Source organism: Orycteropus afer, unplaced genomic scaffold (assembly GCF_000298275.1).
Source record: "Orycteropus afer afer isolate SDZICR_OR568_19922 unplaced genomic scaffold, OryAfe1.0 scaffold00040, whole genome shotgun sequence".
In the NCBI taxonomy this organism is placed as follows: domain Eukaryota; kingdom Metazoa; phylum Chordata; class Mammalia; order Tubulidentata; family Orycteropodidae; genus Orycteropus; species Orycteropus afer.
The window spans coordinates 5,153,865-5,179,747 of record NW_006921627.1 but is presented as its reverse complement, the minus strand read 5'-3'; the positions used below and the strand labels follow the sequence as shown (position 1 = coordinate 5,179,747).

Sequence of the window (25,883 nt, the reverse complement as noted above, 5' to 3'; positions counted from 1 at the left end):
ACTCATAGCGACCCCTCCTTGGGTTTCCAAGGCAGTATCACTACGGAAGTAGGATTGCCCAACTTTCCTTCTGAGGAGTGGCTGGTGGGTTTGAACCACCAGCCTTCTGGTTAGCAGTCAAGTGCTTTAGCCACTATGCTACCAGAGCTCCCAAGCCAGAGGATAGCAAGGATTTAATCTGTGAGGCATCATTAGTTGGGTGAGTATATCATTAATTGTCCAAATAGGGGCACTGTTAACAAAGAGGGTACTATTAATAACTTTGTCAAGATAACAAGTTTAAGTCTGTCCCCAGCAAATGTTACTCATAGGCCATCAAAAGGATCTTGTATTGTATTCTGAACTGGGAAGGTGTTAGAGGGTTTTGAGCAGGGGAATGACATGGTCTAACTTACATTTTAGTGGGGATCACTCTGGTTGCTAGACTGTAGAGTGTAAGGGTGAGAGCACGGAGACTAGGTGAGAGATGGTGGCTTGGACCAGAGTGGTAGAAGCAGAGGAATGAGAGAGAAGTGGTAGGTTTTTGGATAAATTGTGAAGGTAGAGCTGACAGGACTTGCTGATGGACTGGGTATGGGAAGAGGATCAAGAATGACTTCTTACCTGGGTTGTTGGAAGGCTGGTGTTACCATTTACAAAGTTATGAGAGATAGGGAAGGCACAGGGTTGGGAGGAAAATCAAAAGTTAACATGTTTTGAGGTGCCTCTCAGATACCCAAGTTGGGGAGTGAGTAAGCAAACTGGATTTGTAAATATGGAGTTCAGGAGTAGGTCAGTGCTAAACCTAGGGAAGTTATCAACATACAGGTGATATTCAGAGTGGACCAGAAGAGATCAGCAAGGACTGGAGTGCAGATAGAAAAGTAGCCGACAGATTGAGGCCTAAGATGAACCAGTCAATGTTTAAAGGTAGGAAAAATGAGTATCTGCAAAAGGACTAAGGAGTGGCCCATAGGGAGGAGACCTGGGATTACAGGAGAATTGTAACTGTCTGCTTGGTTCACCTCTGTGTTCTCTGTTTGGTGGAAGGCAGTGTTCATATATTATTTTTATTTTAGGGGAAAAAAAAGCTGCTAGCCAGGAAACCAAGGCAAATCTCTAGGCAAGGCTTGGAGAAGGCAGATTGAAGCCACCCAGGTTGCGCTGTAAAATCTAGGTCTCCTTGTTATTGTTATTGCTATTGTTAGATGCCATCAAGTTGATTCTGACTTAGTGACCCTATGTGACAGAGTACAACTGCCCCATAGGGATTTCTACTCTATAATCTTTACTTGAGCAGATGGCCAGGTTGTTTCTCCCACAGAGCAGCTGGTGGGTTAAGTACAGCTTTAAAAAAACCCACAAACCATTGTTGGGATGATTTCCACTCATGGTGACCCTGAAGGACAGAGTAGAACTGCCCTATAGGGTTTCCAAGGCTGTAAATCTCCACAGAAGCAGACTGCCTTCTCTTACTCCTGGAGAGCGATTTTTTTTTTTTTTTTTTTTGTTATTGTTATGTGCCGTCGAGTTGACCTAGACTCATAGTGACCCCTCCTTGGGTTGAGCAGTATCACTACGGAAGTAGATTGCCCCATCTTCCTTCCAAGGAGTGGCTGGTGGATTTGAACCGCCAACTTTCTGGTTAGCAGTCAAGTGCCTTAGGCACTGCACTACCAGAGTTACTACGAGAGAGTGATTGGTGAATTCAAAACACCAGCTGTTAGATTATCAACTGAGTACTTCAGCCACTGTGCCACAAGGGCTCTTCAAGAGCAGTAGCCAGTACTACAGAAATATAGGATCTGCCTGCTATCTCATCTGCATTAAACAATCTTATATCACCGTAATTTTACACAAATAGCACACACATTATATATTTTTTGCAAACCAAGGAACCTCTTGCATGATATGTGTGAATGCTTTATATGCGAAAAATATGGTAGTTCATCATGTATGTAATTCACCTTTCCAACTGAAAGTGGGGAGATGAGATAAGGGCTCTGAGAGGTTAAGGAACTAATAAAGGTCAAACAGCTAAAAAGTGACAGGAGAGTGGTTTCAATTCCAGATCTTTCAAGTTCTGAAACTGGTTCTAAACACCATACTTGTTTGCCCACCCAGAGCCAGTCAAAGTAGCTACATATACATACTTGATGCTCAGTAGATCTAGCTAGTTCACTGTCCATGCTCCTTCCTCTTTAATTCCACCAGGGTTTTTTTTTTTTTTTTAAAAAAAAGAAAAATGAAAGCTTCCTTCCCACTATGAACCATTTAATGCAATCATCAGAATTCTAATAAACTGATCCAAAAAGCCAATTTAAAATAAATAACAGACTGTGGAGTCTTTGTGAGAAACCTGTATCTGTTTTTGTAAGGTGGTGAACTCCAGGGAAACCTAGCTCAGCACCTTTGGCCACTCATGGGAATACTTGAATCTTACCCTACAAATTGACTACACCAGGCTCTTTGAAAGATGGAAAACATATTCCCTTAAGACCTGGAAATGCTGAACAGTTGACAGCTTCCCAAGGGTTTTAGGTATTACTAGGATACCAACAACTATCACAGGTCATTAAATATCAAAGTTTATGCTCAGGGAGCCAAAAACCATCCAAGTTCTCTGTGCCTCTGGTGTCTTCACAAGTACCCCAAGTAGGAGAAAGTTCCAGGTAAAACGAGACTCCCACAGATCTGAAAGGTTGAAATGTTACAAAATAGTAGCATGCAACTCAGTGGTAATAAGTCTCCCTCTTGCTTTTCATCTTTGGTGCTTTCTTGTAGCATTGGCTCCTTCTGCAAATCACTTCTTTCTTACTTTCTTCCCCTTCCCCCGTTTTTTTTTTTTTTGCTAAAGATCAAAGTAGCCTGTCCCATTTCTGAACAGTTTTTATCAGCTCATCTTAAATAGCCTCAATTTCATCTCTTGGGTTGCCACCAGATGTTACTGATTTATTGCTTCACTGAGGTTCTTTAAGAAAAATCAGGTACATTCAGGTTGTGTGACTGCTGTTGCTTAGCTCATTAGCAAAAGGTGAATAGAGCTGAACTTCTCACTCTGCTTTTAACAATACTTGGTGACCCTAGGGACATTTGCAGTGAAAGTTTTCTTTGATTTTCCAGGTAGTCAGTCAAGTTTCAGTCTTGCTTTTCCCCCCTCCTTACATCCATGTGGAGCTCTGGTGGCACAGTGCCTAAGGCATTTGGCTGTTAACCAGAAAGTTGACGATTCAAACCCACCAGCTGCTCTGTGGAAGGAAGATGGGGCAATGTACTTCTGTAAAGATTCACCACCTTGGAAACCCAATGAGGGTCACTATTAGTCAGAATCGACTCCATGGTAGTCACCATGGGTGAACTTCAAAATATATTTGTCCAAGCATGGTACTGGACTGGATCAGGGAAAAGGGAGTGGTGGAACAAATTGCTGGGGGTTGGGGTGGAGTAGGGGGTCTTGGAATGTACTCTTCTCCTGTTGAGTTATTTGTGCATCTTTAAGCAACATACCTGTTGAGTCAACTATAAATGGGTTAGATAGAGTTGAATAGATTAGTCCATTTACCAGCAAAATTAGCAAGTTTGGTAAGGCTAAGGACAATAGAGGAGCCCTGGTTGTGAAATGGTCAAGCTCTTGGCTGCTAACCAAAAAAAAGATCAGTGGTGCAAACCCACCAGGTGCTCTGTGGGAGAAAAGAGCTTGTGATCTGCTCTTGTAAAGATTACAGCCTTGGAAACTCTATGAGGTAGTTCTATTCTGTCTTAAAGGGTGGCTAGGAGTCAGAATTGATTCCATGGCACACAACAACAAAGACAGTAGAGACAGCCTTAAAAAAAAAAAAAAAAATCACTGACATGGAGTTTATTGCAACACAGAAGCAAATTGCCACATCTGTCTCCCACAAAGTAGCTAGTAGGTTCAAACCACTGACCTTTCAGCTAGCAGCTGAGCACTTAACCACTGTGCCACAAGGGCTCCTCAGAGGTAGCTTAGGTGGCACAAATGGTTAAGAGCTCTATATGAGCTGAAAGGTTGGGGATTTGAACTCATCCAAAGGTGTTTCAGAGAATAGGCCTCGAGATGTGCTTCCAAAAGGTCACAGCCTTGAAAACCCTATGGAGTGTGGTTCTACTGTGCACACATGGTTGCTATGAGTCAGAATTGATGGCAACTGGTTTTTGTTGTTGCTATTGTTGTTGTTTAAGGACAGTAGAGATCTTTGAAACTGATAATTTAGTGTCAAATAGATAGTGTGACTATTTGGCCTGGGTTTCCAGGGAATATTAACTATTCAAATAGTCTCTTATGATAGTCAGACATATGTCCTGATTTGGGGTTCAGAAAATGTGCTCCATGATGTATCACATAACCAGCTGACTTAGTAAAATCCTCACTTTTTTATTTATTGCCCTTTTCCTATAGATAAAGAATTGATGCTTTGACTGAATGAGCTATAAAAAGCAGAAACTAAATAGTTTAACCAAGAATTTTAAGAATCAGTGTTTCACTGCGTTTGTGAAGGTAGTAGACCTGCAAAGGTTATTTTATGGCATTGAGACCAATCGTCCTTGAGCGATAGAGTGATATTTTTAAAATCACGCTGCAGTCCAGTGAGCAGATTATACGAAAAGGCCAAAACAAATGTAAATAATACCCACCTGATGACTGATAGCTTCCTCCTTGCTGTTGTTAGTTACCCTTGAGTGGATCCTGACTCATGGTGACCCCAAGTTTGCAGAGTAGAAGTGTGCTCCATCGGGTGTTCAAGGCTGTGACCTTTTGGAAGCAGATTGCCATCCTTTCTTCTGAGATGCCTCTAGGTGGTTTTGAACCCCAAACTTTCTGGTAGTAGTTGAGTGCTGAACTGTTTGAGTCACCTAAATTCCTCTCTCTTCTCAAGTACACTTGCATTTGTTCATTTATGCTAAAAAGTGTTAACCTAAGGAAAATGATATATATATTTTTTTTTTTTTTTTTCCTCCACGTAGAATGTTAAGAAGGAGCTCTGGTAGCTTAGTGCCTAACCAGAAGGCTGGCGGTTCAAACCCACCAGCCACTCCTCGGAAGGAAAGTTGGCCAATCTACTTCCATAGTGATGCTGCCTCAGAAACCCAAGGAGGGGTAGCTGTGAGTCAGGTCCAACTCCACGGCACATAACAACAACAACAGAATGTTATGAAGGAGCAGGGGAAAGTAGAAAGGAGCTCTGGTGATGTAGCGGTTAAGGCATTTGGCTGTTAACCGGAAGGTTGGCAGTTTGAACCCACCAGCTGCTCCATGAAAGAAAGATGAGGTAGTCTGCTTCCATAAAGATTTACAGCCTTGGAAGCCCAATGGGGGTTGTTATGAGTCAGAATCGACTCTGTGGCAGTGAGAGTTTGTGAGGAAAGTAGTATTTAATGTGCTTGTGGATATTTCTGTGTGTGTGAGTTACATATTTTTAAATAAAGGTGCTTAGAGAACAAAACAATAATTAAAACCAATAAAAGGTATTTCCATAAAATCCAGTAGCCATTTATCAAACATATAGAAATTTAAGACTGTGGCGAAAGTGGGGTTCAAAGATGAGTGTACACAGCCTCTGCTTCTGAGGAGCTTAGACTCTTTCTTTACATGATAACAGATTCTAGATTTAGAATCGATCTGGACCCAAGCTCCCTAATACTCAGAGAAACTTGTTCTCCTGGCTGCCTCTTTAGATGTTAACCTTATTTCCACAAGGAGCTCTGGTGGTACAGTGGTTAAGGCATTTGGCTGCTAAGCAAACTACTGGTGGTTTGAACCCACCAGTGGCTCATGGGAGAGAGATGAGGCAGTCTGCTTCTATAAAGATTTATAGCTTTGGAAACCCTATGGACAGTTCTGCTCTGTCCTAGAGAATTGGTATAAATTGGAATAGGCTTGATGGCAGGGGTTTAGGTTTTTTGTTTGTTTCCACAAGAAGGGCTGTGTTCAGTTCTACAATTCGATTCACTCTTCTCTATTTATATATTATCTATCTATCTATCTATCTAACTATCTAACTATATCATCAGGTTTACAACCTGGAAACAACTCCACATACCAGTGATTTGTTATGTGGTGTGATCTGAAAACTCCTGGACTAGAAGAGAGGAGATATGGGTACTAGTCCTGGTTCTACCTCTAATTTGCTTTGTAACCTCAGACATATGATTTAATGACCTCAGTCTTCAAGTTTTCAGCTTTCTACTAGGTAGAATGTGAGGGCTTGCAATGATGGTTTCTAGACTTGAAATTCTAATTTCCCTGGACTGCAACAATTCTTAAATTTTCTTTTCTTTTTAAGTCACAGTCAAAATTTCAAAGGCTCTGTCAGATGATTGTTTTACCTTGTCTTTCAAAAAAAAAAAAAAAGTTTTGAGTATTGACTGTCTGCATGCATTACTTTTCCTGGGGATATTCTTCATAAACAACAACTCTCTCATCTTTCACCTAGTCTATGAAGTCTGTTAAGCATTGTTGAACTAACTTCGTGAATTAGTGTCTGCATTTTATGTGTTTCTGCTTGAAAACTATAATGACTTTCAGACAAATCCCACTCTTGTTTTGGTAATGAGAATAACAATTATTCAGAGTCAAGCTATTTTCACTTCAAAGATACAGAAAATCCCCATAATAAGATGGTCTCCTCCCCCATCACTTTTCCCCATTATCTTATGGATCTGCAGGGATCTCCCCACCACTTCCTCTACCCTCCTTCCCACCACCATCACCACAGGGGCACCTGACCCAAGCTAGTCCCTTCAGACTCTCTTTCCTGGGAATTTGAATCCCAAGCAGAGACACACAGAGGTGTTCGCATCATTAGACGGCTGCTGAGATTCTAATCACTGCCCTGGTTACTGGCCTTTCTGGGAATTGGTCCTGTGGTTTTTCTCTGTGAGCTTCTCTGCGAACTTTTCCAAAATTACCCTTTGCCTAAAGTTAGGAAGGAAGGAAGGAAGACTGGCAGCCATGATGTTATCTAGAGCAAATGATCTTCAGTGGAGGACCAGTTTTTCCAGTTTGGTTTTTTTGGCCCCCCTTTAATTTCTAGTATGTGCTACAGACTGCTGCTCTGTGGTCATAACTCTACATTACCAGTATGCAGGTTGTGCCACATGCAACTACCACAGGAGTTCAAAACAACCACAGTGGTCTATATCATGCTCAATGAGACATGCCCACCAGTCACATATTTGGGTGTTGCAGCAGTATCAAATTGCTAGTGCTTAAGGCATTTGACCACTAACCAGAAAGCTGGTGGTTCAAACCCACCAGCCACTCTTCGGAAGGAAGACTGGGCAATCTGTTTCCGTAGAGATACCGCCTCGGAAACCCAAGGAGGGGTCATTATGAGTCGGAATCAACTCTGTGGCAGTGAGGTTTTTGTTTTTTTTTTAATGAAAGGTTTTAAATACTTACTCTAAGTTTCTGTACCTATCCTGTGTGGACCAGTAATCAATGGTTTGCAGGCCAGTGTAGGCAATGAGCTGGAGTTTCTAGGGTAATTTAACCCCTTTCTGAAACTGGAATGTGTTGAAACTGCTAATCTCACAAACTAGTGGATTAGGACATCACTGTCCTTGGGGAAAGCCTAGCCTGGGCCCTCTTAGAATTCTGCTTTTCTTCTTAATTTGCTGGCTAGCATTGCTCCTACCCAGTTCCTTCCATGCCCTGCTTCCCATCTACCCACCACCCCTCCTCCTCTCACCCTCTGCTCCCCAGACTTTCCACCACATTCCTACCAGGAGGATAGCAGACTGGCCTTGACCTTCAGCTCCCACTTTGATCCCTGGAAGAGGAAAGCAGTTTCTTGCATTTTAGAACAAAATGCCATAAACAAAGAGCTTTCTTAGAGGCACCTTTGGGATTATGGCTTTGATATCTGTACCTCAGTGAGTGCCCACAACGTACTGAGACAACCTTCAACTGGGTATTAATTTCTCAGAATGTCAGGAGAGTGTCTGTCAGTCCATGCAGTCCCTAGCCCAGAGTAATGGCCAGAAGTCAGTTTATGATGATAAACATGCCAGGCCCCTCATGCAAACCCTCCTTGTCACTCATTCAGGCCGCATGTGTCAAATGCCTGATTTGCACAGTGGGAATATAAATCATGCCCAGGAAATTTAACTCCTCTCTGCAGCTGGGATGTGTTGAAACTGCTAACTTTAACTGATATATACAGTGGGATATAATGAACAGGACCCAATTCTTGTCTGCACAGTGCTAATTTTCAACCCTTTCCTAGATTAGACTTAGTCAGAGTCCTCCCCCACAATACTCTTCTTGTAGCTCACTTAACTTTAGCAGCCATAGCTAAGCACTGTGCTATTAGTACATCCAGTCTTGAGCCAAGAATCAAAAGGCCTAGGCTCTAGCCTGGCCCTTAATGCTGGCTTTTCTTGGACATTAGACAAATCAAATAATTTATCATGCCCCTATCAGCAAAATAAGGAACTCTGGTGGTGCAGTGCCTAAGGCAATTGACTGCTAACCAGGTTGGTGGTTCAAATCCACCAACCACTCTACAGAAGGAAAACAGGACAATCTACTTCCATAAAGATTTAGCTCCTCAGAAACCCAGTGGGGGTCACTATGAGTAGGAATTGACTCAATGGCAGTGGGTTTCCAGCATACTGGAAATGAAAATAGGATGGAATAAACATGAGAAAGAGAGCAAGAATATGAAAAGGCTCAGATATAAAAATGTCAAATAGATTGATTGTGGTGGGATTGTTGGTCATGGGATGGAGGCTAACCCATACAGGCTTTATATTTAGTAGTAGGAGAAAGTGCCTCTGAGAAATGATCTGGTGATCTACTTCCAAAAAACCAGGCATGGAAAACCCTAAGGATAGCAACTGGTTTTATATATATATAAAACAATACAATACACTTGCCAATTCAACATTTTTCATGTGTGCAATTCACTGACAACTAGTATGTTCATCTTTTTGTGCACCCATCACCACTATCCATTTCCAAATTATTCTACCACCGTTAACAGAAACTAAGTGCACCCTAAGTGAAGATTTCCCCCCATCCCCCCCAGGATCCACTAAAACTTTGGTCTCTATACATCAAATTCCTCTCTTGGAGAACAGAGTTACCATCATGAATGCCTTCCCTGTCCCATTCCTCACCTCTCCTTCCCAAGAAAAAATTGCAACAACCTCAGCTTGGCTTGGCAAGACACCTTCACCAGACCTCACAGTTCTAGCACCTGGCAGCCCTTCAGATCAGATAATGCATCTTATTTGTTTTCAAGCCTGATGCAGAAAAGAGAAGGAGCTCAACAACATGCTTAAGAATGTGTTATTCCAAGAGGAGACATCAGGTGGAGAGAGGGCAGGGAGGCTGCATCTCCTGCTGCTTGTCCTGAACCTAGTCCTTGTGCAGCCTTTTCTTGGCCTGAGAGTCCTTTACTCTCTCTCTGCCTCCCTGGGTTCCATCATTTTTTCACTCACTGAACAAATGAGTCTGTGTAAGATATATGTGAAGCGACTGGGATTTGAAAATCTATTATTTAGATGTTGTAAGGATGTTGTAAGGTCTTGGATGGGAGCTCTAGTAGCATAGTGCCTAAGGCACTTGACTGCTTACCAGAAGGCTGGTGGTTCAAACCCACCAGCCATTCCTCGGAAGGAAGATGGGGCAATCTACTTCCATAGTGATACTGCCTCGGAAACCCAAGGAGGGGTTGCTGTGAGTCAGGTCTTACTTGACAGCACGTAACAACAACAACAACAAGGTCTTGAGCAGATATGTACCCTCCTAACCACTCAGGGCCTTAGTTTTCTCATCTGTAAAATGGGAATAATAATAATACCTACCTGAAATAATTATTATGCTTAAATGAGATCATGCATATCAAGTGCTTAGCATGCACTGACTTTTGGTAAATGCATGTATGTTACCTTTTGTTAAATGCACATGGTCTTGACCTGTTAGTGGGTTAAGGAGGGCTTTGTAAACAAGTCCCTTTTGACACCTTTCTGTATGTAGTTACCCCACAAGTCTGTTTTAATTGCTGTGGAGTCAATTCCAACTCATGGTGACCCTGTATGTGGAGAATAGAACTGCTCTTTAAAATTTTCAAGGCAAACTTAGTCAGTGAAGGCAAACATAGGTATATGGGTGGATAGATGGGTAGACGGGCTGAACTATTAGGTATGTCTATGCAGTGGGGAACGTGCCCAAGACCATGTATAGGGTTGGCAGACAATGTTTCTAGAAGTGTATTGCTGTGTTCTGTAAGAATCCACAGGTATATAGTAGAGCTGACAAGGGACAAGGTTTAGTCACTTATTGGCCACAGCCAGCTACCCAGAGGGAGCAACTAGTTGGACCTGTGGGCTTGGGACCATAGTCTCAGGGGACATCAAGCTCAATTGGCATAACATACTACACAAAACATTGTTCCGCATCCTACTTTGGCAAGTAGTGACTGGGATCTTAAAAGCTTGCAAGCAGCCATCTATATGCAACAGTGGGTCTCTTCTCATCCAGAGCAAAGAAGAATGAAGAAAACCAAAGATTCCTGGAACCAATTAGTCCAAGGGACTGGTACACCATGTGATTCTCAGCCTATATGACTATGAGACCAAGAACAGAAAAACTAGGTGGTGCCTGGCTACCACTGTCAACCACTAGGAGGGGGATCTATGTAGGAGATCATGGACAGAGTGGGAGAACAATGTGGAACAAAAAATCATTTAAAAAAAGTGAGGGGAGACCAGGTTTGCTGGTCTGATAGAGCCTAATGGAATCACTGAGACTATGACCCCTAGCTGCCCTCTGGTCTGGAATTGAACCCATTCCTGTGGCTTCCAAACAAAAGACAAGTGTATGAGGTGTACATTTACATTAGGTAGATACCCTCCTTGGAGAGAACAATCATGGGAGAAAGAAGAGCTGTTTATGCACAGGGAGACAGCTCAGGGGGCAGGAGTGCATAGAGGGAAAGACACAGGAAAGAGGAACTATGAGGAGGAAGTGGGAGGGGAACTGTTGCATTGAGGTAAATTGTAGTCAATGTCATGAGACAAAGTGTATGTGAGCTGCTGTGTGGAAAGTGAATTTGCTCTGTAAACTTTAACCCAAAACACCATTAAAAAAAAAATTTTACAAGGCTGTATGACCTTTTGGGAGCAGATCACCAGGCCTGTCTTCCTATGCACCTCAGGATTTGTGCAAACTGCCAACGTTTTGGCAAATAGTTGCACACTTAACCATTTGAGCCACCCAGGGACTCCATCACAAGCCTAGCCTCTTCATAATTAATATATATATATATATAAAAACAAACTCACTGCCATCAAGTCAATTCTGACTCATAGTGACCCCCTTTGGGTTTCCGAGGTAATAAATCTTTACAGAAGTGGATGGCCCCAGTCTTCCTTCCATGGAGTGACTGGTGGGTTTGAACCACCAACCTTCTGGTTAGCAGTCAAATGCCTTAGGCACTATGCCGCCAAAGCTCCTTATAATTAATACAGTTGCTATCAAATATTTCCCACTTCTCTGCTCCTATCTTATTAGCTGGCTAGATGATTCTCTCTTTTTCAGAGTCCTCTTTCCCAAATTCTGTTCTCCCTTCCTAGTCTTTTTTTTTTCCAATATTCAGTTTTTTTCCTTCTAATTCCTATTCTTTCTTTAACACCTTCTGTCACTGTCCCTCCAAGAACTGTAACTAGGAAGCCATCCTGCTGAAGCCAAGGAAGAGCCACCTCCTCCCAGCCAGGAGAGAGAGTTCCTGGAATCTTGGTACCCCACTGCTTCCTCCTTCCTCCTGAAAAGAAGTAGAAGTAAGAACACAGATTCCTCCACTAGCTACCAGATTGTTTTTCCACCACAGCTCCAAACTCTTCAGGCCTACCACAGGCAACGTCAGGTTTTCAGGAGAATTCTGGTGATGTTTCTGCTTCAACTACTCCATTGCTGTTTTATAGAACCAGAGTTTTCCTAAAACTATGTTGCTTTTCCTGGACTCCTGGGGACTCTGAAGACCAGTTCCCTTATCCCAGGAAATGTTTGTGGAACATTTGCCTAAGTTACCTGCAAGTCCATAAAATGGAAAATCATTGAGCAATATCGCATCATTACCATCCAGCCCAGGGTTTAATGTGTCTGCCTGTTTGCATAAAACAAAATTGGCTTGTGCATGCCCTGCATGTGGTCACGGGCATGAATGCTAGAGCATATACCCTAATCCATGGACATGTTAGGCTTTTCATTTACCATGGATGTCTGCCCTGGTTGTACTGAGGAGTGGATGGAGCTGAAGAACTCAGTTTGTAATTTTCTATCACAGCAGTTAGCAATTAGCACGGTACTAAGTATACAACAGGTATTCAGTAAATGTCTAGTGTTTGGTTGGCTCATTCATTCATTCACTTTCCCATCTCTGATTGCTTTCTCCTGACCACCATAAACATTCTGAAAGGTTCCAGGAAGGTAAAAGATTGTCCTGCATCTTCATTCCATATTCAGAGGTTTATCTCTCTGTCCCTGTCCAGAAATGAAGACTGGAAAAGACAAGCCTAGTAGGCTTAGAAAAGGGATCCTGAAAACCTAAGTGGTCCTTTTCTAGATCCTGGCGATTAAAGCACCTTTTCAGTGTGCTCTGGTGGAATACTAGTTAAAGCATTTGGCTGCTATCCAGAAGGTCAGCAGTTTGAACCCAGGAGCAGCTCCAAGGGAGAAAGATGAGGTGGTCTGCTTTTGTAAAGATTTACAGCCTTCGAGACCCTGTGGAGCAGTTCTACTTTGTCCTAAAAGGTCACTATGAGTCAGAATTGACTCGATGGCAGCAGGTTTGGTCATTGTACTTGGGTTAGTCTAGAAATCCTGGACCCTGTGTCCTCTAGGTTTTTCTGAAACCATCCCATTTCTTCAAAGATCTTAAGTCAAAATTCACCTTGGAACTGGACAGAACTGTATTAGTGACTGTAACTGTCCTGTCATAACAAAAAACAAACAAACAAAACCAATTGCCATCAAGTCGTCTCTGACTCATGGTGACCCCATATGTGTCACAATAAAACAGTGCTCTGTAAGGTTTTCAGTGGCTGTGATCTTTCAGAAGTAGATCGCCTTTCTTCTAAGATGCCTCTGTATGGGTTTGAACCAACAACTTTTTTGTTGATAGCTGAGCTGTTAACTGTTTGTACCACCCAAGGACTTCCCTGTAATAACGTTGAATAGTAAATGGGTTCTTAAATGTTGTGAGGTTTTGTCTCTCCTTCTTCTTTTTGTAATGATGATAATGATGATGACAGTGATGATGATGACAGTGACCCCAGGGCCTGGCCAAACTTTCTGTGACCTCTACCAATCAAATCAACGACTTGGGGAATGGAAAGTTACTGAAGTAGGTTGCATGTACAGACAGATGTTATATACCCAGAGCAGTGGCAGCAGAATACAAAGGGCTTTTGCTTTCCCTATCTCCTATCCTCATCCACTCTCTTAGTTTTATAATATAACCTGGGTGTTTGGGCCAAGCAGAGATAAACAAGGATGTTTGGGTTAGCAGGAAACACTGACAACAGAGCTGAAATACACAGCATATACCTGGCACAGATCCTGATGCCCTCTTTTGGGTACCCTTTACGTGACACCCAGCGGGGCAGTAGGTGCAGTCCTTGTGTCTCTAGCTGCCAAGCCTCAGCCTGCCAGCAGCCACTGCATTTGCAACAGCAATGGCACCTCAGGTGCTTGTTTGGCAGGAAACTCAGGGGAGCAGCTGGCTGTTCACAGCAGGCTTGGGGGCGGGCACTGTGAAGATGAGAATCATCAGGGCCTCACCTGTGCATCAAAGAGGAGTTAGGGAGACCTCAGGATCCTACCTCTTTAGAGGGTGCTGCTCTTCTTCTCCCCAAGCCATGCACACCTGTGCCCTAAGAGATGAGATGGGGCTGAGCAAACACCATTGACAACTCTCTGGACTAAACCCTGCTCACAGCACACAGCTGGATTGTTCACCTTTGTGTTGAGGAGAAAGAGGCACAGAAACCATGATGAGGGTAGCAAGCCTATGCTCAAACACTCTCATGTAAGATTTTCCAGATGTTATGGGACTATAGGAAAATATATTTGGGTCTACATATTCCCCCTTCTTTTCTTCAAGTTATAGGGAAGGGTGATAGTGGCCATATTAGAGAGTAAGGAAATGCTCTGGTGTATGTGGTGTGAGTGTATGTGTGTGGCATGTGAGTGCATGAGTGGAAGATCATCTGGGAGAGGAGATGATGGACAACATGGATAGTCAGACGACTACTGTCTGGGTACCTGATGCCACATGATAAAGATGGTGATGGTGGAGGTAGACAGAGATTCCCAAATGTATTCAATATAAAACCAAAAACTCACTGCCATTGAGTCGATTCCAACTCATAGTGACCCCGTTGGGTTTGCAAGGCATTAAATCTTTACAGAAGTAGATTGCCCCATCTGCCTTCCACAGAGCGGCTGGTGGGTTTGAACCACCCACCTTCTGGTTAGCAGTCACAGGCCTTAGGCACTGTGCCACCCAAAAACCAAAAACCAAACCCACTGCTATTGAATGGATTCCGACTCATAGTGACTTCCATTGGGTTTCCAAGGCTGTAAATCTTTACGGAAGTAGATTGCCTCATCTTCCTCCTGCAAAACAGCTGATGGGTTTAAACTTCTGACCTTCTGGTTAGCAGCCAAGTGCCTTACCCACTGTGCCACTAGAGCTCCTTATTTTCATTATAGAATAATGGAATTAACTACACAGCTTTTGGCCTGAGTTCAAATCCTGGCCCTGTTGTTCACTAAAAAAAAAAAAAAGAACAAAAAACCCCAAATGCTGTTGAGAGTCAATTCCAACTCACAATGATCCCATGTGTGCAGAGTGGAATTGCTCTATAAGGTTTTCAAGGCTATGTAAACTTCCGGGAACAGATCACCAGGCCTTTCTTTCTAGGAGCTTTTGGATTCAAACCACCAACCTTTTGATTAGTAGCTGAGTGTTTCACCCTTTGCACCACCAGGGAGTCCTCTGTCACTACTGTCGTGATTTTCAGCAAGATTTTTAACCTGTCTCAGCCCTGTTTTTTCTCATAGGGTTGTTGTCAGTATTAAATAAAATAATCTGTACTTTTTTTAAATACAATTGTGTATCTGTATGCCTGACCAATTGTTAACTGTTAGAGTACATTAATAGTAATTTTTATTGCCTCAAATTCCCTGGCTGTCATGACTGAAAGGAAAGGTAAAGCCACACAGGCTTTGGGTCTTTCTTGGAGACTTTCTCTCATGTGACAGGTCCCTGCCTTCATTTCCCAGCACCTCAGGATTCTGGTGGGATCCGGGCTTTGTCTTCTTTAGTGTGACTGGCCCTCAAACACCCGCCAAGAACATCCACAGTCCCTGCTTTTTCTTCCTATGACTCAATGCTTGTTCCTGGCATTTGTGGAATGGTGCCCTGGGTGTCACAACCTCCCATGTTCTCTCACAGGACAACAGTTCCCTCTCTCTTCAGCTTCTCTGCGTTTCATCACCTTTTCCTGTTCCAGTTTTAGTCTCTGGTGAGCAGGTCTCCATATAGACCCTGGGGCTTCTTAGAAAATCATCTAAATTCATCCTAGATTTTTGAGTCCTTGGCATCTGGTGGAGCTTGTGGGACCAGCCCTCCTAGGCACCTCTCTTCCTCATCCCTCCCTTTCCTAGGGTCCTGGGAGGGCCAGTCCTTCCCTCAGGGAAGGCACTAACCTTTTCCCGTGAAGCCTGCCCCCAGACTGGAGATAATGCTTTAGAAATGCAATTTCCTTTATCTCTGCCTGCTGGCTGCTGCCCACTGCCCCGCTGACACCCTCCTATTTCAAGCACTACTCTCAGGCCATCTCTCCTGTGGACATTCTTGACTTGCTTCCAGTTTGCCTGCTGATAGAGAGCTGGCCTTTTGAGGAGGGGGAAATGCTTAACCCTTTTACTTCCCTGTTTACCCATTTACTAATGAATAGGCTTTCCTCACCCACTGGGTTGGGGTGTCTACATACAACTAACATCTGTGTTAGGTTGCTTTTTTTATGTGTGTAGCTCACTGGGAGTCCCTCTCATCGGGTTGGAAATAGCTTGAATTGGGAGCAATCTCTTTCTTCTTGGGCCCAGTCTGGTATGAAGGTCAAGGGTACAGGAAACTTCTAGACCAAGTTTCCTAAATCATGGCTTCCATCTCCTTGGGGATCTACTATGACCTAGCTTTATGACATCTGGGTTATCTGATATAAGTTCCCTCAACTTTCCTCCTTTCCACCTTAAATTTCCTTTTAGTATTGCCATCTTCCTTTCCTTTCTTCTCCTTAGTGTGTATGTGTGGAGGTGGGGGAAGGGACCTGGTTTTTTAAATCTCTCACATCCCCTAGCTGTGACATTTGGGGCAAGTTATTAACCTCTCTTCAAGACTCAGTTTTCTTACTGGGAAATGGAGATGATTATATTTACCTCATAGAGCTTGGTTGTGGGTTGTTGTTGCTGTTATGTGCCTTTGAGTAATGAAGTGTTGTTGGGTGCCTTCAAGTCGTTTCTGACTCATACATAGTAACTCTGTGTGCAACAAAATAAAACACTGCCCGATCCTGTGCCATTCTCACAATTGTTGCTGTGTTTGAGCCCATTGTTGAACCCACTGTGTCAGTCCACCTCATTGAAGGTCTTTCTCCTTTTTGCTGACCTTCTACTTTATCAAGCATGATGTCCTTCTCCAGGGAATGGTTCCTCCTGATGACATGTCTAAAATATGTGAGATGAAATCTCACTATCCTTACTTCTAAAGAACACTGTAGCTGTACTTCTTCAAAGACACATTTGTTTGTTCTTCTGGCAGTCCGTGGTATATTCCGTATTCTTCATCAAGACCATAATTCAGACGCGTCAATTCTTCTTCCATCTTCCTTATTCATTATCCAGCTTTTGCATGCATATGAGGATATTGAAAAGACCATGGCTTACCTTAGTCCTCAAAGTGACATCTTTGCTTTTTAACACTGTGTGCTTTTAACACATAAAGTGTTGACATCTGTAGGTTTATAAAATCCATTTCAAGATGAGTAAGAAATAAGTTGTGGGAGTGAGAAGTGAGTGAATCTAACTCATTTGGGACTGACAATATCACATTCAGTATAGACTAGCAAGTAATTTGAATAGATTCTGGGAATATATAGTAAAACCTGAGAGAGCCAGAAGTTGTGTAAGGAAAAAACTTGTTAGAGAAGGAAAATTCAAATATTTTCCACTAAAATGAGCAATAGAAAAGTGGTAAGACTATACCCTGTCAAAGGCAGAACACTTGTGAGACCCTGAAAAACAAGGCAGTCCCACCTAATTCTAGCCAAAGCAATACTTCCTGTGATCTACCTTTTACAAAACACAAGGTAAAAGATTAAATACACTCCTGTGTGTTAGGCTGATCTGGGAAGTATTTTCCTGTGGTGAAAGGAGCCTGGATGGTGTAAGTGGCTTGCAATCAGCTGATAATCTAAAGGCTGGTGGTTTGAACTCACTGAGCTGCTCTGCAGAAGGAAGGCCTGGCAAACTACTTCTGTAAAGATTACAGCCAAGAAAACCCTGCGAAGCAGTTCTATTCTGTAACACCCTGAGCCAGACTTGACTCAATGACAATGGATTTGGTTTTTGGTTTGGCTTCTGTAGTAGGCCCTTGTTCTGGTATTGTTGGTGAGTTAATTAGTGTCTTAGTTATCTAGTGCTGCCATAACAGAAATACCACGAATGGATGGCTTTAATGAACAGAAATTTATTTTCTCTCAATTAAGGAGGCTAGAAGTCCAAATTCAGCACACTGGGTCTAGGGGAAGTCTTTGTCTTTCTGTAGGCTCTAGTCTTCTGTAGGCTTTCTGCAGGGTCTTTTCAGCTTCTGTTCCTTGATTCCTTAGAGATCTTCATGGGGGTGTCTGTCTTTCCCATCTGCCCTTCCTTGCTTCTGTTCCTAATCTGCTCCTTTATATCTCAAAAGCAGTTGGCCTAAAACACACCCTACACAGATGGCCTCATTAACACAACAAAGAAACTATTCCCAAATGGGATTATATTTACAGGTATGGTGTTGTTATATACCCTGGAGTCAGTCAAGGACTCATGGGGACCCCTCCTTGGGTTTCCAAGGAAGTAGTACCTAAGTAGATTGCCCAACCTTCCTTCTAAGAAGTGGCTGGTGGGTGCCTTCTGGTTAGCAGTCAAGGGCTTGGGCATTATGCTACCAGAGCTCCTTAGCAGTTAAGTGCCTTAGGCACTATGCTACCACATCTCCTATCTGCAGGTATAGGGCATATATTTGGGGTGGGGGGAGACACAATTCAGCCTATGACAGTTAGTCCAAGAAGGGACTTTATTAACAAGCTTTGGAACTTTACACCTACATAAGAATTTAGTCTGAGCTTTTTTTTTTTTTTTTTTTTTAAGATTTTGTTGTGATTTGAATGAAAGTTTACAGAGCAAATTCATCTTCCGTATAGCAGTTCACATATACTTTGTCTTATGACATTGACTACAATCTCCCACAATGCAACAGCTCTCCTCCCACTTCTTCCTCATAGCCACCTCTTCCCTGTGTCCTTCCCTTCCATGCACTCCTGTCCCCCAAGCTGGCTCCCTGTGCCTGCACAGTCCTTCTATTCTCCCATGATTGATCTCTCCAAGGAGTGTATCTACCTAATTTAAATGTTAGTCTGAACTTTTTGCCTACCAAGTTAAGAGTGCTCTGAACTGATTTCTGCCCCTGGAGTAGAGTTAGGTAGCTCAGACCACAGTTTCACTAAAAAAGCAAACAAACTCACTGCTGTTGAGTCAGTTCCAACTCATAGCAAACTCCATTGGTTTTCTGAGGTAGTAAATCTTTACGGAAGTAGATTGCCCTATCTGCCCTCTGTGAAACAGCTGGTGGGTTTGAACTGCCAACCTTCTGGGTAGGAGTTGGAATCTATATCACCAACAGCAGCCTGAGAAGTGAGGGACTTCCTTTCTCCCTGGTGTGATGGTCCCTGATGACCACATAACAAGAATATTAGACCAGGGGTCAGGAAAAATGAATGTAAATTCCAAATCTGCAACATCATGAATAATAATAAAAATAATAAGCTGCAATGTATTGAGTGGTTGTTATATTTCAGGCACTAAATCCTTTACACGGATTACCTTATTCACTGTGTGACGTTGGCTGATGACTTCACCTCTCTGTGTCTGTTTCTTCACCTCTAGAATGGGATGACAGAGACCTTGCACAGGGAGGTTGAGAGGATTAAATGAAACCGTGTATGAGAGTGTTCTAAAAAAAGCACAAAGAGATACACATGTGTTATATTCTCACAGAAGTCAAAATGATCATCTTTAGACCTTTACAAAGCCTGCATTACACAGAGGGGTGTTGGTGAGGTTCCAGCTGATGGAGAATTTGATAGGCTAGCTTTGTGAAGGCAGAATTTAAGACCCATGGTGGTGCTGTATCTGTCACCTGAGATCGGAGTATCTGTCTCCTGGCACAACTGTGACATCTGTTGCAGGAGAAACAGGCCCTGGCAGCTGGCACTCAGGAGGAGAGGTGCAGCCAGGAGCAAGAGGGGTTCATTTAACCAGAGGGAGAGTGACAAATGTCAGTAGCTAAATCAATACATTCTTTAGTTCCAAGTTTCCCCAGGGGACTAAGCAATGCCTGAGTATCCACTAACAGGGTTAATGCAGAGGCAAAGACAGGGGAAGGGGGACTGCTTTAATGCCCAGTCAGTGTCTGACACATGCATAATATGCACTCAGTAAATATTTATGGGATGATGGGAAGGAGGGGGATGGGCGGGTGGATGACCTGTGTAGCAAACAGGAAGTGTTATCAATGGCACTTACTGCTTTGCTACCACTGAGTCACTCCTGACCCACAGTCAGCTGATGTCTCTGGTCACTAAGCAGAGAGGGAAGACAGAAAGCGGCAACTCACATCTTATCTTCAAGTCCCAAACTCAGACTCAGAGGTTGTTAGGGGGAAGGAATGCTTATGGAATACTTATTGTGTGCCGGACACTGTGCTAGGTTTTTGTTGTTGTTGTTTCCAGTGTTAGGATTTTCTTCCTTATCGTAAATATCTATTACTTTTGTAGCCATGCTAGGAATTTGACATATGTGATTTAATTCTTAGAGCAGTCCTATGGGACAAGTGTTTTTATCTCCACCACTAGATGGAGAAACCAAGGTCAAAGAGGTTAAATGATTTGCCCAAGCAGTCACGGTTGGTAATGGTAGAATACAATAAGATCTTTCTAAATCTAAAGACTTGCTTGTCTAACAATATCATGAAGTCTGCAGAGGGATTTTCCACTCCTTAAATTGCTAAAGGCTGGGCTGTTGTCCATTTATCTCAAAGCCATCAAGACTGCCTGTGCCTTCCATGAAGGAGCTATGGTAGTGTAGTGATTAAGGTATCTGACTGACACCCAAAAGGTTGGCAGTTCGAAGCCACCAGCCACTCTGTGGAAGAAAGATAGTGCAGTCTGCTTCTGTAAAGATTTACAGCCTTGGAGACCCAATGGGGGTCACTGTGAGTCAGAATCAACTCAATGGCAGTAAGTTTTTTGACATACCTTCTATGAAGGAGGCCCAGGATCAATTCCCAGCCAATGTGTCTCATGCACAGCCACCACCTATCTGCCAGGGCAAGTTTATATGTTGCTATATGGTGAAAAGGTTTCAGTGGAAATTCCAGAATATGAGGGAATAGGAAGAAATGCCTGGTGATATACTTTCAAAAATCAGCCAGTGAAAACCCTATGGATCACAAAGGTCTGATTCGCAACAGATCATGGAGATGGTGCAGTACTGGGTGGCATTTTGTTCTGTTGTGAAGTAGATTGTCATGAGTTGGGAGCCAGTGGTCCAACCTGCAACTAATCATGGGGATGTGGATGAACAGCATTTCATTCCATTGTGTGTGAGGTCACCATGTATCAGGGGACAACTTGATGGCAGCTAACAACAACAACATGACCTGGGATAGGGGATTGTCTAGGGAACTCTGATAGCATAGTGCCTAAGGCATTTGACTGCTAACTAGAAGGCTGGCAGTTCAAACCCACCAGCCACTCCTTGGAAGGAAGATGGCGCAATCTACTTCCATAGTGATACTGCCTCGGAAACCCAGGGAGTGGTCGCTATGAGTCGGGTCCGACTCCATGCACATAACAACAACAACCTCACTGAGTTTCTCACCCCACTGGCATAGTGGATTGTCCTGATGGTTCCTGAGAGAGCCACCTGAGAGTTTCCCAGCAGATAACAGGACAAAGCTTGAGGTGTGAATTCTAAGGGTCAAAGGATTTAGCTGTAGTTAAAACCCAGTCTATGAGAAAGAATGTGCATCTGAGATACTCCACGTCCCATTGATAGAGCAAATAGCTTTAAAAACATTTTTTTAAATGTATTTTGTTGTTATTGCTGAGACTATACACAGCAAAATATATACCAATTCAACTGTTTCTACACGTACAATTCAGTGACATTGAGTACATTTTTGGAGTTACGCAACTATTCTCACCCTTCTTTTCTGAGATGTTCCTTCCACATTAACATAAACTCATTGGCCCCTAAGCTTTCAATCTAATCTGTTGACCACATACAGATAGTTCTTAGAAGAGCACAGTGCTCAAAGCAGACATGTTTTCCTCGTTAAGCTAAACTATTGTTTGGTTTTAAGAAGACTTCAGGGGATATTTTTGGTTTAAGTTTTAAAGATTATCTCAAGGTGGTAGTTTTAGAGATTCATCTAGCCTCCATGACTCCAGAAAGTCGGGAGTCCATGAGAATTTGAAATTCTGTTCTGCATTATTCCCCTTTGGAGCTCTGGTAGCATAGTGCCTAAGACACCTGATTGCTAACTACAGCTGGCGGTTCAAACCCACCAGCCACTCCTCGGAAGGAAGATGGGGCAATCTACTTCCGTAGTGATACTGCCTCAGAAACCCAAGGAGGGGTCGCTATGAGTCGGGTCCAACTTGACGGCACATACCAACCAACCAACCATGGAATCTTTGATCAAAATGTACAGTAATGATAGACAGACACCATTAATTTCTACTGGTCTCATGCCAAAGGAGGCAGTGCAAATAGTATTTTTATTAGCAATCTCTCACAACCTTGTCTAGAAGTAGATTTTTTTAGTCAAGGAAGAGATTACCTGATCATTCATAGGCAGAAACAGGGCAGGGCCTGTCCTACCCCTCCCCACATTGTCACTAATTTTTCACCCAGGCCTCTGAGCCTCCAGTCCAGTAGGCAACAGTTTCCTGAGACTGGGAAGGGATAGGGCTCTTATTTAAATAAAGTGTTTGAGTAAGGATCAGCAGATGAACAGTTTTCCTCTGGGCTCATCCAGAAATACAGGATGTAGGCCTGACAGCATTCTTTCTCTGACTCCCTCACTCCACATATAGTCACTTCACCTCACTGGCCCCAGAATCCTGCTTCCTCAGTATATTCCCCTGCACTGAACTAGTCAGACCTGTTTCTGGCTGCCAGCTGGCCAGCCATGGAAACAGAAGAGATGTTGATGGCAGAGGGATAAACTGTAGAAGTCCCTATAACCATAACAATACATTCTGTCATAATATAATCAGTGGTCTAGTGCTTGTGGAGAAACAAAGGCACAGACCCCCAGCTAAGGCCTCTGCCCCAGAACTCCTCAAAGTCTATGCCAAAAAGTGCCCACAAGAGAAAATGTAGGCAGAATGAGAAAACACTGGTCTGTGAGAAGGGAGACTCTCTGTTCTGGCCCTGGCTTTGGAACAGCTAGCTCTGTGATTTTAAACTCACAAAACCTCTCTTTTTTTGTCTGTAAAATGGAGCACAAAAAGGGCATGGGGCCATGTCCTCTGATCGCCTCTAAGTTCACAAGGGGGAGTGAAAATCCCAAGGCTGATCCCTATGAGGCGGAAGTCAGACGTACTGCCACCTGCCACCTCTTTTTTTTTTTTTTTAAACTGATGCTGACACCACCCGTCCTTCCCATGGCACTCACTACTTCTCTGCTGGGTTCCATAATTCGTTGCAGTGGCCACATAGAACTCACAGACAGTACTCACAATTATAGGGTTTATTAGGAAAGCAGCAGGTTACAATTCATGTTCAGAAACATGCTCAGGATAAATTCTTCCTTCAGAACAGCTCCTCTTGGCCATGCCCAAAGGCACACTTCTCTTTGGCCCTTGGCCTCTTAGCCTGGCCTCTGCCCTGCTAAGGCAAGTGTTACAAAGCTTTTTTAGTTCTGCAGATAGGTGCACCTAGGTGTACCCCACTCTACCAGCAAGTCCTGCCCAAATGTACTCAGCTTTCTCATCTGTGGGCTGACAAGCCCATTGCTCTGTCTTGTGTTGGTCTCTTGGTTCTGCTGCTGCCATCTGTGCTGTAGTCTCAGCACAGGAATCTCGGGTCCAAGGATGTGCTTCACTCCTGGCTCTTCTTTCATGATGGCAGTGAGATCCCCCTTTTCCACCACTGGGATGGGTCATTTTAAGCCTAGTGGAATGACAAAACTGGCAATCCCTACATTAGGATTCCATTACCTTATATCTGTGGTCCCACCCCTCACAAATGTGCCATTACTGACTATAGTGGTTATGTTTGTGTATCAACTTGAATGGGCCTGGTTGAGTGGCTGGGCAGCTGGTGGTAGTTATTCCCCATGATGAGACTGGCAATCAACTCCATGGTGGGATCTACCATAAGCAGCTGAGTAGCTGCCTTTGGGTATGTGGTCTGCTTCCCGTATATAAGGAGAAGCTTTGAGAATGGTCTCTAGCCTTTGGCACGCTTGGACCCTGCATGTAGCTATGTCATTGCTCAGCAGCCTGCTGTGCTCTGCCGATCTTGGGACTTACAATGGACTTAAGTTAATGGCCTGCCGTGTGGTTTGGTAACATCAGGACTGTGCCCTTTTTACTTGTCAACCTGGGGCTTCTCAACCTCAGTAGCCAGCAGCTGTCTGAGTGAAGATATGCCTCTAGCTCCAGTAGGCCAGGAGCAGGAGGCAGAGCTGGACCCCAAGGTTGAGGGGCTTTCACCCAGCCCCCAGAGCCTGGGGTATATTCTTGTCAGAGCGGCACTAGGTAACCAGAACACTGACAACTATCCAATCCCCATAGTGGGCCACAAGCACCTTCCATTTGCATGGATCCACCTAGTCATCTGGTGGGAGTTACAAAGAGCATGGCTAGAAGAGCTATACCACGTAGTTCAGCGATGGAGGTAAATCAGACTTGGCTTATATCACAGGATTCTTATAGACTTAAATGAGAGCATGCCTGCAAGATGCTTAGTAAACTCTAAAAGACCATACAAAACCTAAATATGTGAACGAAACACCCACAGCCATAACTCCCCACCCCTGAATTCCATTGTGTGGCTCCCTTCCTAGAGTCAATTACATAAACACTCACGCAAAATGTCAATGCTCATATTCTGTGAGATCCGTATTTGTGGATCATGCTCTTCATTCTGTGCCTGGTTGGCTATCTGTATCCCTACCAGTGCTCACATAGGCATTTCTGTGACACTTCTGTTCACTGTCTGCTATTGGATCCCAGGGGTCAGTGCCTGTCATTTAACTCCTTTTATGCAGAGCCCACAGTAGTATCATGGAGGCATCTTGCTGAGGGTGTTGGAGAAATGATAGCAGCCCATTTCTCTAGGCTGTTTGAACACTTAGGTTCTAATGTTGACTTTGTCATTCTTTGTTAAGTGACCCTAGATAAGTTCTTTGACTGCCCTGGCTCCCATTTTCCTCAACTGTGAGGTGTGGGCCAGGTGATCTTGAGAGTCCCTTACAGCTCTTGCTGACCGGTGATTCCAATTTATGGCTGCCAGTAGTTGGGTTCTACATATTCAAAACCCAACAACCATGTCCAGGCATTCTTCTTGGCAGGACTCTAACCCCTGGTTGACCAGCGAACTCTGTTCTCCCCCACCCCCACCCTTCCTAACGTCCCAGTCTCTTTGTTTTCGAACATGTGTGTGCACTCCCAACAGTTTCTGTTCCTTTCTTCATGCTCACCATAGTTTGGCTTTTTGCCTTCCCAGATGTGTGTAGCCAACCGGTTCCAGAGCCTTCAGGGTACAGACATCATCATCAGTCAAACACAGGCTCCAGATCAATCCAGGAATAGCCGGGCCTCTAATCTTTCATCTCCAGTAGTTTATGAATTTGCTTGACAAACCCCACGTCCTGCCTCCCCAGCTCTGGTTTCATCCAGCAGCCCAATGCCCCAGTGCTTCACAGGGCAAAGGAAAGGGCATCCCCACCTACTAACTAATCCCTGCTGTTTCCCTGGGCTCTAGGAACAGGACTGAGCTGGAGAGGCAGAGTGAAAGGAAAGCTTAATTCTGTTGCCTTTCACAATTATTTCTCTACAGGTTTTCAGAGAAATTGTCCTCCAGAGGGTTAGAATCAATGTATAGTGTGAGAACAATGGTCCATTTTCATCTGGTCTGGCTCCTCCTCTGATGTATGTTGTTGTTAGACACCATTGAGTTAATTTCGACTCATAGGGGTCCCATGTGACAGAGCAGAGTTGCCCCATAAGGTTTCCTACACTGTAATCTTATGGAAGTAGATCACCAGGTCTTTTCTCTTACAGAGCCCCTGAGTGGGTTTGAATGCCAGCCTTTCAGTTAGCTGCCAAGTGCTTAACCATTTGCCACCAGGGCAAATTAGAATAGGATGTGAGCTCATGTCATCTTTTTTGCCCTAATGACTTTGGCCAAGTTTGTAACTGCCCCTACCATCTTACCCACAATCTGAATAGGAATGGCAAAAAGGGGAATTACCTCTATTATTCCCTAAAATCTTTTAGATTCAGGTTATGTTGACCTTCTCTTCTCTTCT

At 43.6% G+C, this 25,883-nt stretch overlaps 1 protein-coding gene across 1 annotated transcript in view; it reads left to right on the top strand.

The window, feature by feature from the left end:
- Positions 1 to 25,883, top strand: part of B4GALNT3 (beta-1,4-N-acetyl-galactosaminyltransferase 3) — a 139,555-nt gene that overhangs the window by 85,831 nt on the left and 27,841 nt on the right. The gene's annotated exons all lie outside the window — the stretch shown is intronic.